The 16,863-nt window shown below is 41.7% G+C and overlaps 1 protein-coding gene across 3 annotated transcripts in view; it reads right to left on the reverse strand.

Moving 5' to 3' along the window:
• Positions 1 to 13,549: 13,549 nt before the first annotated feature.
• The window catches only part of cdc42se2 (CDC42 small effector 2), an 88,571-nt gene continuing 85,257 nt past the window's right edge, over positions 13,550 to 16,863 (reverse strand). For all 3 annotated transcript variants that reach the window (XM_060845481.1, XM_060845472.1, XM_060845491.1), the window contains exon 5: positions 13,550 to 15,424. The gene's annotated coding sequence lies outside the window, so the exon portion shown is untranslated. The remainder of the gene's footprint in view (positions 15,425 to 16,863) is intronic.

Consider the following 16,863-nt stretch of genomic DNA (forward strand, 5'->3'; position numbering starts at 1 on the left):
GGGGGGAAGGGGAGAGGGAGGAGAGGAGAGGGGTGAGGAGAGAGGGCGAGGGGAAGTGGGGAGAGGGGGAGAGGGAGGGGGGAGGGGAGGGGAGGTGGAGAGGGAGGGAGAGGAGGAATAATTTCTCCTTACACATCACACTGAGCTGGTTTGGATGAAGGAACCAATGACCTCCATGCAAATTTGCAAAACTTGCACTTCAGAGAATGGATTAACATAACTTCAACAGAAAACGTTTTGCAAATTTCAAAAGTTGCTTTGGAATTTACTTTATACTCAAGTAACAAAGCTTCTTTTTAACCCCAGATGTAGCAAAGGAGTTCTTCCAATATTGGATGAGAAAAAGGGCCATCCCTCTAGTGGTGCTTCCTGGTAGGACAGATATTTCACCCATTTCATGTTTAGCATATCTGATTTATTAAGTGTTTTAAAATATTTCAGTGTGTTAATCCCTGAAAAGGCAAACACTTATTTCCCTTCCCTAAAGACCCCTGAGACCAGTGAAATGTCAACACTGATAAGGATCTGAAGCCACTTATAGGCCAGATCAGGTAAGGATGACAGATTTCCTTTCCAAAATTACATTTTGAACTAGATAGGTTTTCAATGGCAATTAGTAATAGTTTCATGGACATTCTTACTGAGCTTCACTTTCAGTCCCTGTTTATTTTTAAGGAAGTGATATTAAATCCCATTGATGTGATATAAGCTGAACCTTTGATATCAAAGCATTAACCCTAGACCCCTGGTATAATATGGCACGATCATTTTGCTGCTATCTTCCCACAGACATTGTGTGTAAAAGTGACTAAATCAATCTTTTGCACCTCTACAATGATTGACAGATTGCCAAAGAAATATGATGCTATTTTGATTGATATTACCAGATGGTCATAAAATAAGCTGTGTCGATTTGTTAATGTTTTAAAGTTTTTGGAACTTTTGGGACAAATGGAGCTTCACAGATTTGTGCTATTCTCAGATTTCAACATCTGCCATCTGTGCTGAGAAATGTCTGTGGTATTTGTGTTCCTAACACTTTGAGCAACACTCCTACAGCATTCAGTGTTAGAAACCTTTTTCTAGTGAACATTTTGGTGCTGATGTGGGACTGGATAGGAAACCTATCTACTGGAGCATTTTGGGTCCTGAATGTGCTTCATGTCAGCTTTCAAATTAGATGCATAAATTGGCCCAGTGGAAGATTCAGTATCGGCAGCATGAGAGCAGCCTGGAGGTAGAAGGTGAACAGGAGATCCCTTTGAAAAGAAAAGTACTAATTTACTGCTTACTGTGCAGATGCTTGCCCAAGAAGTCAATGGGGATCAGGCAGTTGTTGAAAAGAACAAATAGATGTGGTCTCTCCCACCATTCCCAAAAACCCAACCCCTCTTTCCCAACTGAATTAAAGATGGAGGTGTCATTCCTGGGCTGATAATATGCTGCTGAAGTCTCAAAAGGCTTCACAGGTGGTGCAGGAGGTGAGCAGTTGCAAACATGTCTGGGAGAATGTGGACCCAGAACCGCAAGTCTTTTAATGATTATGTAAATCTGGGAAGGGGAGTAACAAACAGCATCCAGGTGGCTAGTCTGTAAATGTAGTGAGTGTAATAAGGTCAGCTCAGTGGATATCATAGAATATTGTTCCCTGATTGGGACTGTTAACCTGGTTGAATCAGGGACCCTGGCTGTCAGATGTAAACAAGAGTGTCAGAGTTTCTGCCTACTCTCACGATATTAGATGAGTGTCATGTAATATGCATGTTTAAATAAAGGGTGACTTAGTGATGGGGTACTGGCCTCTGTGGAGTATTTTCAGTGGTGATGAGAGAACAAAGTATGTACCTAAATAAATTTGCTTGTAACAGTTGCCTTTGAGTTGAGGTAAGCATTTCTAGTGATGCCATTATTTGGCAAGGCCTAATTCGCTTGATCCTGCCATTGAAAATTGGGCTTAGTATGTGGAAAGAGTGCGTTATTTTTCTGACATTAGGGCAGATGAAAAGCAATGAGTAATTCTCCTGACAGCTTGGTGACATGCAGCTTTTTCACTATTAGGAGCCTAACATTTCCTGAGGCACTTATTAAGGATTTAATTAAGGAATAATACAACCCCAATGCTCCTCTAATTCTGAGATGCGATCGGTTTTACTCAGGAATCTGTAGTGGGATTTTTGATGATGTTAAGACAATCGGCAGAGGCATTTGACTTTGGTTTAACCTTTACTGACATACTAAGAGACTGTTTGGCATGTGGGATTAATAATGCAAACATGCAAAAGCACCGAGAAGCTGAAGCCCAATTGGACTTCAAACAGGCACTATAAGTGCCTTTGACACAAGAAAATGTGACAATTGGAGCATAGCAGTTATAAGATATGCTGATGGAAGCATATGCCCTCAGCAGGCCAGCTGAGCCAGGTGGACACCAATGGAGTGAAGCCACACACAGGGAATATCCTGAACAGAGGGAATCTAGGTTAGCTGACAGCAAAATCTCAAAACAAAGATAAAACTTGGACTAACGGTTAACATTTTCTCAAGGATTTGGGCCAGCAAGTCATTGTAGTTCCTGCCAGTGTGCGGACTCAAGACAGCAAGATTCCCATTAGATCTAAATTCAGTAAGAGAACTCATAGGTTGATATCCAGGAAATTGCAAACCCCTGAAAGCCCACCTAGGCGTGGAACAACTTTATTACTTAGCAACATCCAAATCAAAACCAATCAAAATAGACAACTGGTTAAATGGTCACCTGTTCTAATGGAGGTTTATAACAGAGCAACTGTATCAGTGATTGCAGAACCAGTCTTTAACAAAATCCGCTCTGGACTCCAAGTCTTAACTTTGTGTTGGAGCATGGCTAGACTGAGAACCTATTCCAGGGAATCCTTGCAGATTTACCATACAACTTTAGTTCTGGTCTGCTATGAGGATCAGTGATTGTAGGAAAAGGCTTGGGTCCCAGCCTGATGGCATGAAATGGGTGGCATGGTGGCTCATTAGTTAGCACTGCTGCCTCATAGCTCCAGGGATCAGGGTTTGATTCCAGCCTTGGGTGACTATCTGTGTAGAGTTTGCTCATCATGGTCTGCATAGGTTTCCTCGGGGTGGATTGGCCATGCTAAATTGGCCAGAGTGTTCAGGGATGTGTGGGTTAGGTGCATTAATTAGGGGGAATGGGTTTGTGTGGATTACTCTTCTGAGGGTTGGTGTGGGCTTGTTGAGCTGAAGGGACTGTTTCCAACCAATTCTATGAAATTGGTTGAGAAATATTCACCTTGATTGGCTCAACATTTCTCAATTAGAAAATGGCTGCCAGAGTGATGTCTTAATTAAATACTCAGACGTTTTTCAGAAATATCTAGAGACTATCAAAGCAGACAGAGCAACCTTACATGCTGATCAGGAAACAATTCCATGATTCTGCAAGGCCTGCCCAGTGCCACTTGCCTTACCTGCAAAAGTAGAGACAGGAATTAGGAGGCTGGGAAGCAAAGCAATCATTAAACCAGTCCTGTTTGTGGAATAGGCAGCACTGGTGTAATGCTGCTGCTCCTTTAACAAGGGGTTAATTTGTCCTTGGATATTTTTCAAGAGAGGTTGTAAAAGGCATGAGTTCCGATTTGTCTGGGATTAGAGACCTTGTTGATGGCTACAGATACTGCCTAAGGCCATAATCAGGGAAAAAGTTTTAGGTTTTTTCTAAAACAATTGCACAATGAAAGGGGAATGGCCAGTTCTCTCGATTCAGGGAATTGTTTTGGTTTGGGTTTTAGCATGCAGTCTGTTCGAAGCTGCTAGTCAAAGAAAGCTGCTGAGAGAAAAAGGTTCTGATTCAACAGATATTTCTGGTTGACTCTATCTCTCTAACATCAATCCTGTAAGAACCTGTGTTTGAATTTTTTTTTGCCAAGGGGTGTGTTTTGTAATGTTGCAGGAAATTGGTACAGCTCCTTTAAGTTGCAGGGATATCATGTCCATTGAATTTTCAATAGTTTTTTTAAAATTCTGTTTTCTTTTGCTTATGTTTCATTTGGTGGTGTGTAAATAATTTCTGTTTTACTTGAAACTAATTGGTTTGACCAGCTGCCTTACTCCTGGAATAGTTACCTTACATCTGCCTAAAACAACTAAAAATGGTAGGGTCTGGACTACCTTCTTCAAATGTTTTGAGGAGGTCTGGCCTGGTCCATAACACTAGTCATACCAATTGCAAAGTCCAACAGATTCAGTTCATCTTTGTGGGGATTTTAAACAAGCAGTAAAGCACTTATCACAGCTGGATAAATACCCAATACCTAAATCGAGGACTTATACACCAAGCTGGCAGACAGGCAATTGTAGTTTGATGAAGATTCACAGAAGTGTGCTACAATTAATATCTATAAGGGTTTGTATTAATATACAAGACTGCCATTCGGAATATCATCAGCGTGTGCCATTCTTCAGGAGACAATGGAGAACATTTTATAAGGTCTATCCCAAGGTCCCATTTATCTGGTTGATGTACAATTAACAGGGAAAGCAAATAAAGAGCGCTTAAAGAATTTTGACAGAGTCCTGAGATGTTTCGCCAAGGCAGACATTTGCATTAGAAGGGAAAATGTGCATTCCAGCCATCCCAAGGCTTCTATTTGTGCTACACTGTCGACAAGACTAGATCACACATTGGAAGATAAAGCGAGGGTAATCAGAAATGCCTCATCTCCCATGTCTTTTGTGGAGCTTAAGTCTTTCCTTGGATTGGCGAATTGTTATGGAGAGTTCATGCATAACCAGATCTCCAACCTGGCATCATTACATCTGCTTTTGAAAAAGTCTCAGCCTTAGAATAAGTCTCATAGCTGAGACGTAGTCTTTAGAGAAGTGAAGTGACAGCTATCATCACCTAAGGTGTTGGCACCCTATGATCCCAAGTGTGATGTGATGTTGACATGCGATGCCTTCCTTTATGGTACCCAGGTAGAGATAAATCATAGATGGCCCAATGGAGATGAACTACCAATAACATATGCTTCCTGGACTTTAGTTAATGCAGAGTGTAAATACACAAGTCAGAGAAGGAAGGTTTTGCAGTCATCTTTGGTGTGAGAAAATTCCACCAATATCTTTACAGACATTAATTTGTAATAGCCACAGACCACCAACCCCCGCTGGGCAAAGGGAAAAAAACCACGACATAAATAGCTTTAAGTCGAATTCAATTATGCGCTCTAATACTAAACTGCATACAAATATAAATTGGAACACTATCTGGGAGCTGAAAATGTGTTGCTGGAAAAGCGCAGCAGGTCAGGCAGCATCCAAGGAGCAGGAGAGTCGACGTTTCAGGCATGAGCCCTTCTTCAGGAATGAAGAAGGTTCCTGAAGAAGGGCTCATGCCCGAAACATCGACTCCCCTACTCCTTGGATGCTGCCTGACCTGCTGCGCTTTTCCAGCAACACATTTTCAGCTCTGATCTCCAGCATCTGCAGTCCTCACTTTCTTCTAGAAGACACTATCTGGGAGGCCGAGTAACAACTGTGGCTGCCTTCAGCTGCCTCCAACTGGCAGATACACCACCAGTGGTACTTTCAGTGGAAGCATCTGTTCCAAACTTTGTGGACATTCTCCCAGACACTGCTGATTTTTTTTTGCTGTGAATGCAGAAAGATTCGGTCCTGACAAATCCTAAAACAGTTGGAGGTGATGAGAGAAACAAAAGAGCCTTCACAGCCAGATTGAAACCTTTTTGGACCTGCCAGGAACAGTAGAGGATGGCACTTTATTGTAGGGAGCAAGAGTGATTGTCATGAGTAAATATACCAGATGCCGGCTGAACAACACCACGGTCATAGAGGGTGTTCAAAATGAAGGTGTTGGAGAGAAGTCATGTCTGGTGGCCAAGATTGGATGCAGACAAAGCCACATAGTGGGGCAGTGCCCAGAGAACCAACAAGCACACGAAACAAGCATCTCCCCCACATTCATAGGAACGGCCGAGTAAATCCTGAACCTGGTTACACATTGACTATGCTGGCCCTTTCATGGGATCTTAGTTATTGTGGATGCCCACTCAAAGTGGTTGAATGTGCATAGCGTTCATTTGTCAAACACTGGGATGATGATAGAAAAGCTGTGGGTGTCTTTTGCAATACACGGGCTTCCGGAAATATTGACTACAGACAGCAGACCATAATTTACCAGCAGGGAATTTGAGTATTTCCTAAAGTCGAAAGGCATTTTGGCACGTATACACAGCTCCATACTATCCATTGTCCAATGGTCTGGCAGAAAGAGCAGTCAAAACATTGATGGCAGCTTCATTCAATACCAAAACTGCTCCAGTTCCTGCTTGGTTTTCGGATGACCCCTCATGCAACCACAGGTATAGCTGCATCAGAGTTGCTAATAAGGAGAAGACTGCATCATTGGTTAAATCTGATCTTCCGAGACCGGGACACCAATGCTGGACACAACACTTATCTAAGTGAAAGAGACAGTTTACTTCAGGGGATGAAGTTTAATGCTGAACCATGGAAATTGCTCTACCTGGGTAAGAGGCATGGTCGATGTGAAGTCAGGTACTGTGATAAAGTTTGGCTGAACGAGCACATGGACCACATAAAAATCTGCAAACGTGCAAACAGGCAAGACCAAAACATTCCCTCAGAACAACCAGAAAAGCTGTCAGAACCCACGAATTCTCCCCCTGCACCTAGCATCAAAGAAACCTTGGAGTCTGAAATGGACATGGTAGAAGTTGCAGCCTTGATGTTTTTATGGCCTGAAGAAGAAAATGCTCCGCTACCAACAGTCCATACACACCGCTCGCATCTGAGTCTGAGATGGAGGAACCAGCCATCATAGTTCCAGGAGAGGGTACTAGATAAAGGACAGGCCCATGTCATTGGACTCAGTTGGGCAGGAAGGTGATGATTGTAAAGAGGTCAACCAGGTGGACTTCATAGGACATGAGTTCCCTGATTGGGCTATTAACTCCGATCAGGAAGTAATGGCTGACAAGTATAAATGGGAGTGTCAGGGTTTCTGCTCACTCAATTAGCTGGCTCTGAGGGCGCTAGATCAGTGTCAAGGACTTTCGTGTAATTGTTGCTACTTTGACTGTACCTTGCAACTATTTTCTAATGGTATTGTTGCCTATGCCTGCTTTCCGCTGCTGCTTGAATTCCTCTGGGACTGAAAAATACTTTGATAAGATTCTTGTTGGTACTGCAGAGGGCCCATTTGGAACATTTGCCAGCACTGAACTTGTCCCTTTTGTCTACTTTATTTTCCGTGTGACATGATTGAACCCAATTTAAATCCCCAGTAATGGGGCTGAGCTGGACTTTTGCTTGGGTAGCTGCTGTTTTGGCCATGGCCCCATCTCCCTTCAGGTGCCTGACAAATAACCTGGGGGTTAAAGTTTATCCCCACTTTAATATGACTATCGAGGCCTTCATGAAGGTCATGTTGTCTGCCTACTGGCCATTATTGTGACTGCTAAGGTATATGGTAGGTTGGTAGTTTTCCTCTGGTCCAAGTGCACCTGGTCATAGAGAACTGGTTCACTCTGGGCAGGCTCCACTTACCCATCAATCCCTCTTGGCCCAGTGAGTTTCTCCTCCCCAATTACAGCTGCTGAGGAAGTGTGGTTAGGGTTTGCGCCGATCCTACTTGGGCCAAAGAACAGGGCTTGAAACATGGACTCCTTCTGGTGCCAAGTCTTATTTGCTTGGCCCAAGAAGAGATGACTGAGGGTACTTCCATTGTGTTCCATGAGGGACTGATCTTCCTACTGGACAGTGGATGGCATACACTGTTTTTTAGGATTTTCCTGGGGGATCTACATGTCGGTCCTGGAGGAACATTTCTTGGCCAGACAGCTGTCTTTTTCTTGGCAAAGGGTGGTCATCATGCTTAAGAAAGGGGACCTTTGTCCACTCAAAAACTGGTGTCCAGTCTCCCTCCTCAGGTCAGAATATGAAATTTTTCCAGAGTTTTGTCATCTCACCTGGCATCTTTGCTGGACCATACGATCAACCCTGACCATCGTACATGGCCCCAGGCTGGTGGATCCATGACAATGCCTATTTGGTCTGGGACCTAATACATTTTTCCCAGAAGACGAACGCCTTCTTGTCCCTTAACCAGGAGAAGGAGCTTGATAGGGTTGACCATGAGTATCAGCGAGCATTTAGGTTTTGAGACACAGTATGTCATCCACAATTGACATTTGTACACGGTAGCAGAGTGTCTGACCAGTGTACAAATTAACCAGTGCATCAGGGCTGCCCCTTGTCTGGCTAGCTGTATTCCCTGTGCCTCTTTCCTATACCTCTTGCAGAGGATGTTGTTCAGAATGGGTCTATGCATACTAGGCAAGGGGCTGGTGCTTTTGGCTTACACTGATGACATGTTTCTCAGGGTTACTGACCTGGCTGACCTGGCTGATCTGGAGAGGCTGCGCAGTATACTCAGTGCTGTCTTCCGCCAGGATCAACAGGACCAAATTTTCTGGACACCTGCTCAGTCTGTGGTGGAAAATATTATTTGCTGGTGGAATTACAGATGCTCAGCTGGGGCACAACCCCTCTCCTCCGTCTTGGGGTTGCCCTTAGCCTGGCTATGGAATCCTGGCTTAGGCAGGATTGGCAAGAGCTGGAGGCCAAAGGTTCAGCTCGCTAGGTTGTTGAGCAGGACTACTCTGAGTATTATTTTACAAGATTCGAGTGCTGGTCATAAACCAACTAGTGGCGCCCATGTTGGTATCAGCTGGTCCATTTGACCCTGCATTTTGGTTTTGTCACAAACATCCAGGGAACGTTGCTTCACTTCTCCTGGGTCAAGTTCTCTATGATTATTATAATAATGTCTTTTTGACATGCCTTTTCTATCTTGAGCTTTTGTCTATCTTCTTGCTATTCATCTAATTTACTGTTAAGGCAACCCCATCCCCTCTGCCCATCTGTCTGTCCTTTCGGTAGGATGGTGTATCCTTGCCATGGTCCGCTTGTAGCCACATCTCTTTCACACCCAATTTCAATCTGTGCTACAAGCTCATGTACCTCATTTTGCATATTGTGTGCATTAGAGTACAATACCCTCTGCCCTGCATCGACTGTCTCCCTTCTCAAGATGTGTAATGCAACTGAAAAATGGCTGGGAAAATGTCCAGGTTTGCGAAGTCAGAACACAGGATTCATGCTTGCTGGATGTTTAACATTTGAAGGGGCAAATACCCGAAGCATAGAATTGCACAATGTGACAGCATTTAATTTGCAATTAGTTCAAAACCTATGAACAATGTATACGGAATGGATCCATTTTTGGTTCCAACACTTGACAAAGCCAATTTGCACCATCCTTGCAAATTGGATATTAGTATCTCAATGATGTAGATGTTAGTGGTGATGATTTAAAATGAGGTGAATGCCAGCCAAAAGTGACACAGAACTGCCAAAACCTTTAAAAGTGTTTAGATTAGATTACTTACAGTGTGGAAACAGGCCCTTCGGCCCAACAAGTCCACACCGACCCGCCGAAGCGCAACCCACCCATACCCCTACATTTACCCCTTACCTAACACTACGGACAATTTAGCATGGCCAATTCACCTGACCCGCACATCTTTGGACTGTGGGAGGAAACCGGAGCACCCGGAGGAAACCCAAGCAGACACGGGGAGAATGTGCAAACTCCACACAGTCAGTCGCCTGAGTCGGGAATTGAACCCGGGTCTCAGGCGCTGTGAGGCAGCAGTGCTAACCACTGTGCCACCGTGCCGCCCAAAATTCAGAGCTGATAATGTTCAGTACAGACCATTGAGTTACTTACAATATGAATGTTGAGCAATGTTGAACTTCATGATTGATGTTCATCTGGTTTGGGAAGGGTTCAAAGTGCAGCAAGCATTTCCTTTTTGATGTAATATGTAATCATTCAGCCAGAAGGACAGTTTCACCAAGTTTTTGCATTTGCTAAGTTAAAAGCAGCATGAAAAAGATGTTACCCTCATTATCAGAATGTTGTTATGTCCCACTTCAAGGAGAAGTGTGCTCAGCCTTCATCCACACTGACTGTTCTCCGAGCTATGAACTTGTTTTGATCTTCATGTTCCCATTATGATCATTGTCACCAAATGAGATTGTACCCAGCTTCTGGTGGGATGTTGGTCACTATGTCTTTAAAAGAGTAAAAGGCTAGCAACAAGTGTTCTGAAAAAAATGTAACATTTGGTTGAAAATTTGATTAGCTGGTTGCTTGCAGACAAAAGCAAATTTGAATTCGGCCAATCAGTTTAAATTATACCCCAAAATATCCACCCCAATCAAGTTTGAATTGAGTATATTGATAAGCTTAAAAGCCAATGACATAATCCGATGCTTTGGGGATATCAGACTAGGGAAAATTGAATTGTTGAGAGGAGAACTGCCAAGTTACCAAATTTAAAGACTGCCTGAAAATAACTCTCTTAAAGGTACCTTCATCGATCAGTATCCTGTCAAGCAGAATTCCCAAGAAGAAGAAAAGAAAACAGGAATACAGAGGAGAACCGAAAGTTGCGTGGTTTTGAGATATTAATTGGGAGTTTTATCAGACTCGTATTGTGAAAGGGGAAGGTAGAAGATAAGGTCAAGGAAGGGGTTGTAAATAGGTATTAGTTACTTTTCTCTGTTACTTTTACTTCAACTAGTTCTTGTCCTTTCGAATTTTCACAGATTGCTGCACAGGATAAATCTTTTCTGTGTTGCTGGGTAAAAATAAGCAGAAGGGTTTACCTCGTGTTGTAACAATAGCAATCCAAGATATGAGAAAATTAGGGTTGACAGCAATCCCAGAAACAACAGCAGGCTGCCAATGCTGAACAGTACCCAACTCAGGTAGAGTTGTAGCTGTGAGTGTCTCAAAATGCAAAAAGGAAATTGGAAGGCTTTTCATACTCGATTCAATTTACTGGGATGAGTGACGTTCAGTGTTGACACAGGTTTCATATGTCCTGGGAAACAGCGAAGGAGCTATGTCAGCTGTTACAGTGAGAACTGTGGGTTGAAGGAGTGGGAGATCATTCTCTCCTGCTAGCTGCTGGCTACGTGGAACTTCTATGTAAATGGATTTTTGCAGGTAACAACAGGAAATATATGGGATCATTCAGTCATGCATCTACAAATGGTTAGTGACTGGTGCCATCTGTAAACCACACTGATTTATTTCATTCATCCAACTCGTACACTAAGGTTTCGGAGTATAGCTGTCTTCCCGCATGTACAGGGTGCCATCGACCTCACAAACATGGCTCTGAGAGGACTGTATCACAATGTTCCAGAATTCATCAAAGGAAGGGGTTCCATTCAATTAATGTTTAGGAACAGGTAACCACAACTTCAAGCTCCACTTCCTGCAGGTGTATGCCCACTACCTCTGTTTATAATGCAGGCAGCATCTTGGTAAACCTCTTCTATGTCTTCACCAAAGCTTCCATATTGTTCCTGTAACATAATGACTAGAATTGAACACAATACTCTCTGGCAGCAAGATGGAACAACTTCAGCTAATCGTCAGTCCTCCAGGACCTCTCCAGTGGCTAGCAAAGATCTTGGTCATGGGCCCAACAATCTCTTCTCTTGCCTCTCTCAATAGCCTTGAGTGATACCATTGGGCCAAGAGGACTTTGCTCTTCAAGAGACCAAATATCAATTCTTTCTTGATCTCAAAATGCCCTAGCATTTTAGCATGCTCCACACAAATCTCACTGTCTATCATGTCCTTCTCCTGGGTGAATACCGAAAGTACTCATTTAGGATTTCACCTGCATCCTCTGCCTCCAAGCACAAGTTCCCTCCTTTACCCATGAGTGGTCCTACCCTCTCCCTAGTTATTCTCTTGATTTTAGCATATGCATCGAATGCCTTGGGATTCTCCTTAAACCTACTTGCCAAGGTAATTTAGTGGCCTCTTCTTGCTCTCCTCATTCCCTGCTTGAGTTCTTTCTTGCTTTCTTTACATTCCTCATGGGTCCTGTCCAATTTTAGCTTCCTAAGCTGTATATACACTTCTGTTTTCCTTTTAACTAAATTAACAATCTCCCTTGTTATCCAAGTGTCCTTTAACTTGCCATTCGTGCCCTTCCTCCTTACTGGATCATGCTAGTCCTGAACTCTGATCACTAGGTCATTAAACAACTCCCAAAAGTCAAATGTGGACTCAATCATCTGCTCTTAATTAACCCTCCCTGATGCCTGTCTAATACTGGCAATAATTTGTCTTCCCCAATTTAATACCTTCCTTAAAATGTAAGGAATTGTGATCCCTGTTTCCAAACAATCTCCTGCTGAAAGATCAGTCACCTGGCCAGATTCATTAGCTAATACAAAGTCCAGAATAGTCCCTCCTCTAACTGAACTGGCAGCATATTGTTTCAATAAACCCTTTTCGATAATCTAACAAATTTTGCCTTGTCTAAGCCTCTTGTTCTGAGAAAGTGCCAGTCAATATTGGGGAAGTTAAAATCATCGTATATGACAACCCTGTTGTTATTGCATCTTCCATAATCTGCCTACACATTTGTTCCCCAATGTCCAGTGCCTTTTTGGGTGCGGGGGGGGGAAGGGCGGCGAGCCTACAGTATAATCGCATCGGAACGATTGCACCCTGCCTATTTTTGAGCTCTACCTATATTGCCTAAGTGGATCAGCCGTCCAATACGTTCTCTCTGAGTGCAAATGTGACACTCTCCACCTCTTTTACCTCCTTCCCTATCTTGTCTAAAACAATAAAACCCAGGAAATTTAAGCATTCAGTCCTGTTGATCCCATTAACCTCAAGGGCCATGCCCAGTTCCCTCTTGAACATATCTGATGAACTGGCCCCAATAGTTTCCTGTGGAAGAGAGTTCCACAGGTTCACAACTCTGAGTGAAGAAATTCTTCCTTATCTCAGTTCTGAACAGCTAACCCCTTATTTGAAGACTGTGACCCCTTGTTCTGGACTTCCCCAATGCTGGGAACATTCTTCCCACATCTAGCCTGTTCTGTCCCATCAGGATTTTATATGCTTCTATGAAATCCCACCTCAATCTTCTAAATTCCAGTGAATTCAAGCCCATTTGAGCCAGTCTTTCATTATATGTCAGTCTTGCCAGCCTGGGAATCAGTCTGGTGAGCCTTCACTGGACTCCCTCAATAGCAAGAATGGCCTTCCTCAGACTGGGAGACCACACAGGTAAGGTTCAACTCAACAGAATACTGGCTTAGATTTGCAAGTCTGCACACCACTGCACTTTAGATCTAACTTCTCTTCTTCATATACCATAAAGTCAATTTTTTGCTGACAACTATTTGCTCATATTACTTGTTCTGCTACCGAATGAGTTCATAGTGCTTTTATTTTCAATATGTTACAACAGTAGCATTGGAAAATACTGATGACGGCTTGCTTTTTTGCAGTGAGCTTTGTTGTTGAATGAGTTTCTAAAGCACCATTCACATCAATGAGATTAATTAGTGAACATACAAGAGGTCAGCAAGAGCAAATGACATCTTTATTTTGAAACTGTAAGCCAGAATGGACTAAACCAAAGTCACTCAGGAATGAAGAACATGTACAAAATTGTATACATTATAAAAATATGTTAAATCAAACTTTCAGTTAAGTAGCTGACAAAATTTTTTGTCTACATATGAATGATAAATTATATTTCAATTAATGGCTTGCTATGGCAGCACTAAGGGATGACAACTTGCACACCCCTTTACATAATATTGACCACATACAGCTTAGATGACTAGTACTGGCATGCTGGAATGCATTCAGATCAGTCATAACAACATATTCCAAAGGTAGGCATGCCACAGTTTCCAGCTAATTCATTCAAGTAATTACTATTCCACCCAATCATATTTCAAAAATACTTAGATATTTTGGTGTCAGACATTCTGGCACAATTTGTACTGCACTACTCCTTTAATATTTCTCTGTCCTTACATAGATGCTTCATAGATTCCCGGAAGCTTGAACTTATCAAAGTATTCTGAGTTCTGATGACTTTGCACTGAAATACTATATTTAAAACTCCATAAAATATCCCTAGACTCACTTCACAGAGTATGCTCTTGAGTCAAGGCAATTTCTTATGTACTGAAAAGAAATCGATTTTTAAAAGTCACCAAATCATGCACAATTAACTTTATTATAAAACAGTGCAATATTAGTACAGTACATCATATAGGAATGGAATGAGGGAAAAAAAATACCAAAGTAATCCTGAGCAAGATATTGACTTTCTCATGTTGAAGAGTGTAAGCCACCTTATTGAACATAATTTTTTCTGGTGTTTGTTCAAACAGTTCACAATATTGACAGAGGCAATTTGCACTCTTTCATACCTCAACCATCCCCTCCACTCAATACCTCAGGTATAGGTAACACCTTTTAAAAAAAGAAGTCTGATATTCACCCAAAGAATGGCAGAGAAAGGTCCACAAAACTGTACAGAAATGGATGCATATTTCATTCGGAGGTGCTGGCAGGTCTGGAAATTAAGAATTTAGGCATTTATTTCCTATATCAACAGTTGCGGTATAAACAAAGGGAAGTATGAAACATTAGCATATCACTATATTATCAGTGTGACAGGCCTGGTTTTCTCATGGGAAAAATGCATTTTGTTTTAAAATCAGTTTATATAAAATTTAGAAGTTTCCTGAATTGCACATCAGAGATAAATGCCAGTTAAAAGTCTTAGTTAATTTCATGGGGAGTTTTAAAAAATGAATAAATATAGAAGTACATAGGCACCTTGGATAAGAGAAATGACAACTGGGAAGGAAAGAGACAGGCATTTGGCAAAACTGGCATTCTGGCTAGAAATATGTCAGCAATAATATTATCATTCTGCTTCAACAGACACTTTGACATCAGAATGCCACTGGACTGACCTACAGTACATGCAATCAGCTACAGTGCTGACTTTCTTACAGTGAGCACAATTACATAATTGTATTTTCAGGTTCCAGACCTTCAGACATCCTTGTCAACAGACTGAAATTACAAACAAATAAAAAGGCAACAAAACAAAAGAAAGAAAAACTACTGTATGAATGGAGAATGATAATCAAATCCATGAAAACATGATAATTCTTTGCTCTGGCACTCATTGATCTTGTAGAGAAGAATAAGCTAAAATTGCATTTGTATTCTTTTAAAAAAATATGAAGAGCTGTAACTACAGCACAGGCCAAATCCATGAAAGCCATTGGGCAGTGCAGGACTAGCCCAGTTAATAACATCGTCAGAGCGGAACATCAGTCTCAACCGAACGGCCACAGAAATGAATGATGGGTTGTTGTTAGGCCTTTCTCATCATGAAGAACTCATAGAAACAGTCACCAAAGAGTTAAAACGAAGATGAGTGTAGCAAACATATGAACTCAGAAGAATCTGTGGAAAATAAATCACATATTCTGTTACAATATATACAACTTATTGGGTTTTAGGCAGACTAGCAGCATCACAATGATGTCACAGCAATGAAAACTTGCATTTATTAAGCACCTTAAATGCAGAAAACATGCAGCAAGGCACTTCACAAATTGTGATCAGATTAAACTAGAACCTGAGGTACCTCTGAGTCAGAGAAAGTAAGCAAAAGCTTGTACGAAGAGGTAGGTCTCAGAATTGTCTAACAGGGGAGTTCAGAGAGATGATGTTTATTGATTGTGAGACCTAAACACCTGATTGTATGGTCAACAACAGTTCAGTGAAGATATGCAGACTGAGGGACACACAACAAACTGGATTTGCAGGAATGCTTGTTGGAGTGGGTGGAAGCTGATTGGTATAGGAGTAGGGATGGTCAACAACATGAAAGGGATGTAAAGACAAGTGTGAGAATTTTAACTTAAAGACATTTGGGGATTTGGATCTAAAGGACATCCTCAAGTATGAATATCCTCAAGTAATTTCATTTGTTGCAGGGTAAGAAATACTTGAGATAAACTGAAGTTGTGAGGAGTTGTTCATTTGAATAGTTTGATTTGAAGATGAAAAAGGCATGAATGAGATTTTTAGAGAATGTAGAGCATCCTCCTTACAGCACACACTGCCACCCAGCTTAGTGTCATTGGCAAATTTTGAGATATTACATTCAATTCCTTTGTCCAAATTTTATATATATATATATATATATATATATAGTGAATAGCTAGGGTCCCAGCACTGAACCCCACTCATCACTACCTGTTACTCTGAAAAGGACCCGTTTATTCCAACTCTCTACTTCCTGCCTGCCATCCAGTTCTCTATCAACGCCAATATCATCAGCTTTAAATTTTCCTTCCTAGTCTCTTGTGTAGAGCATTATCAAAAGCCTTTCGAAAGTCCAGATAACAACATCTACTGATTCACCCTTGTTCACTCTACTAGTTACAACCTCAAAAAATTCCAGAAAATTTGTCAAGAACAATTTCCCTTGAGTAAATCCACGTTGACTTAAACCAATTCTGTCAGTGCTTTCCTGATGCTATTACTTCCTTAGTAATTGACTCCAACATTTTCCCCACATCAGGCTAAACAGACGAGAATTCTCTGTTTTTTCTTTCCCTGCTTTTTTAAAAAAAAGTGGGGTTACATTAGTTACACTCCAGTCTATTGGAACCCTTCCAGAGTAAAGAGAATACTTCCTGAAGTAGTCTGGATGCAGAGCATCAGGTCCTAGGGATTTATTGGGATTTAACAATAAATTAATTATGATTAAACTTATTGGAAGTTTCAATACCATTTCCTGACTAATAAGGATTTCCTTCAGCTCTTCCTTCATGCTTGGCACTCTGTCCCTTGGCATTAGCACGGTGATGGTGCCTCACAAAATGATAGAAGGC

This window comes from Hemiscyllium ocellatum, chromosome 2 (genome assembly GCF_020745735.1).
Source record: "Hemiscyllium ocellatum isolate sHemOce1 chromosome 2, sHemOce1.pat.X.cur, whole genome shotgun sequence".
In the NCBI taxonomy this organism is placed as follows: domain Eukaryota; kingdom Metazoa; phylum Chordata; class Chondrichthyes; order Orectolobiformes; family Hemiscylliidae; genus Hemiscyllium; species Hemiscyllium ocellatum.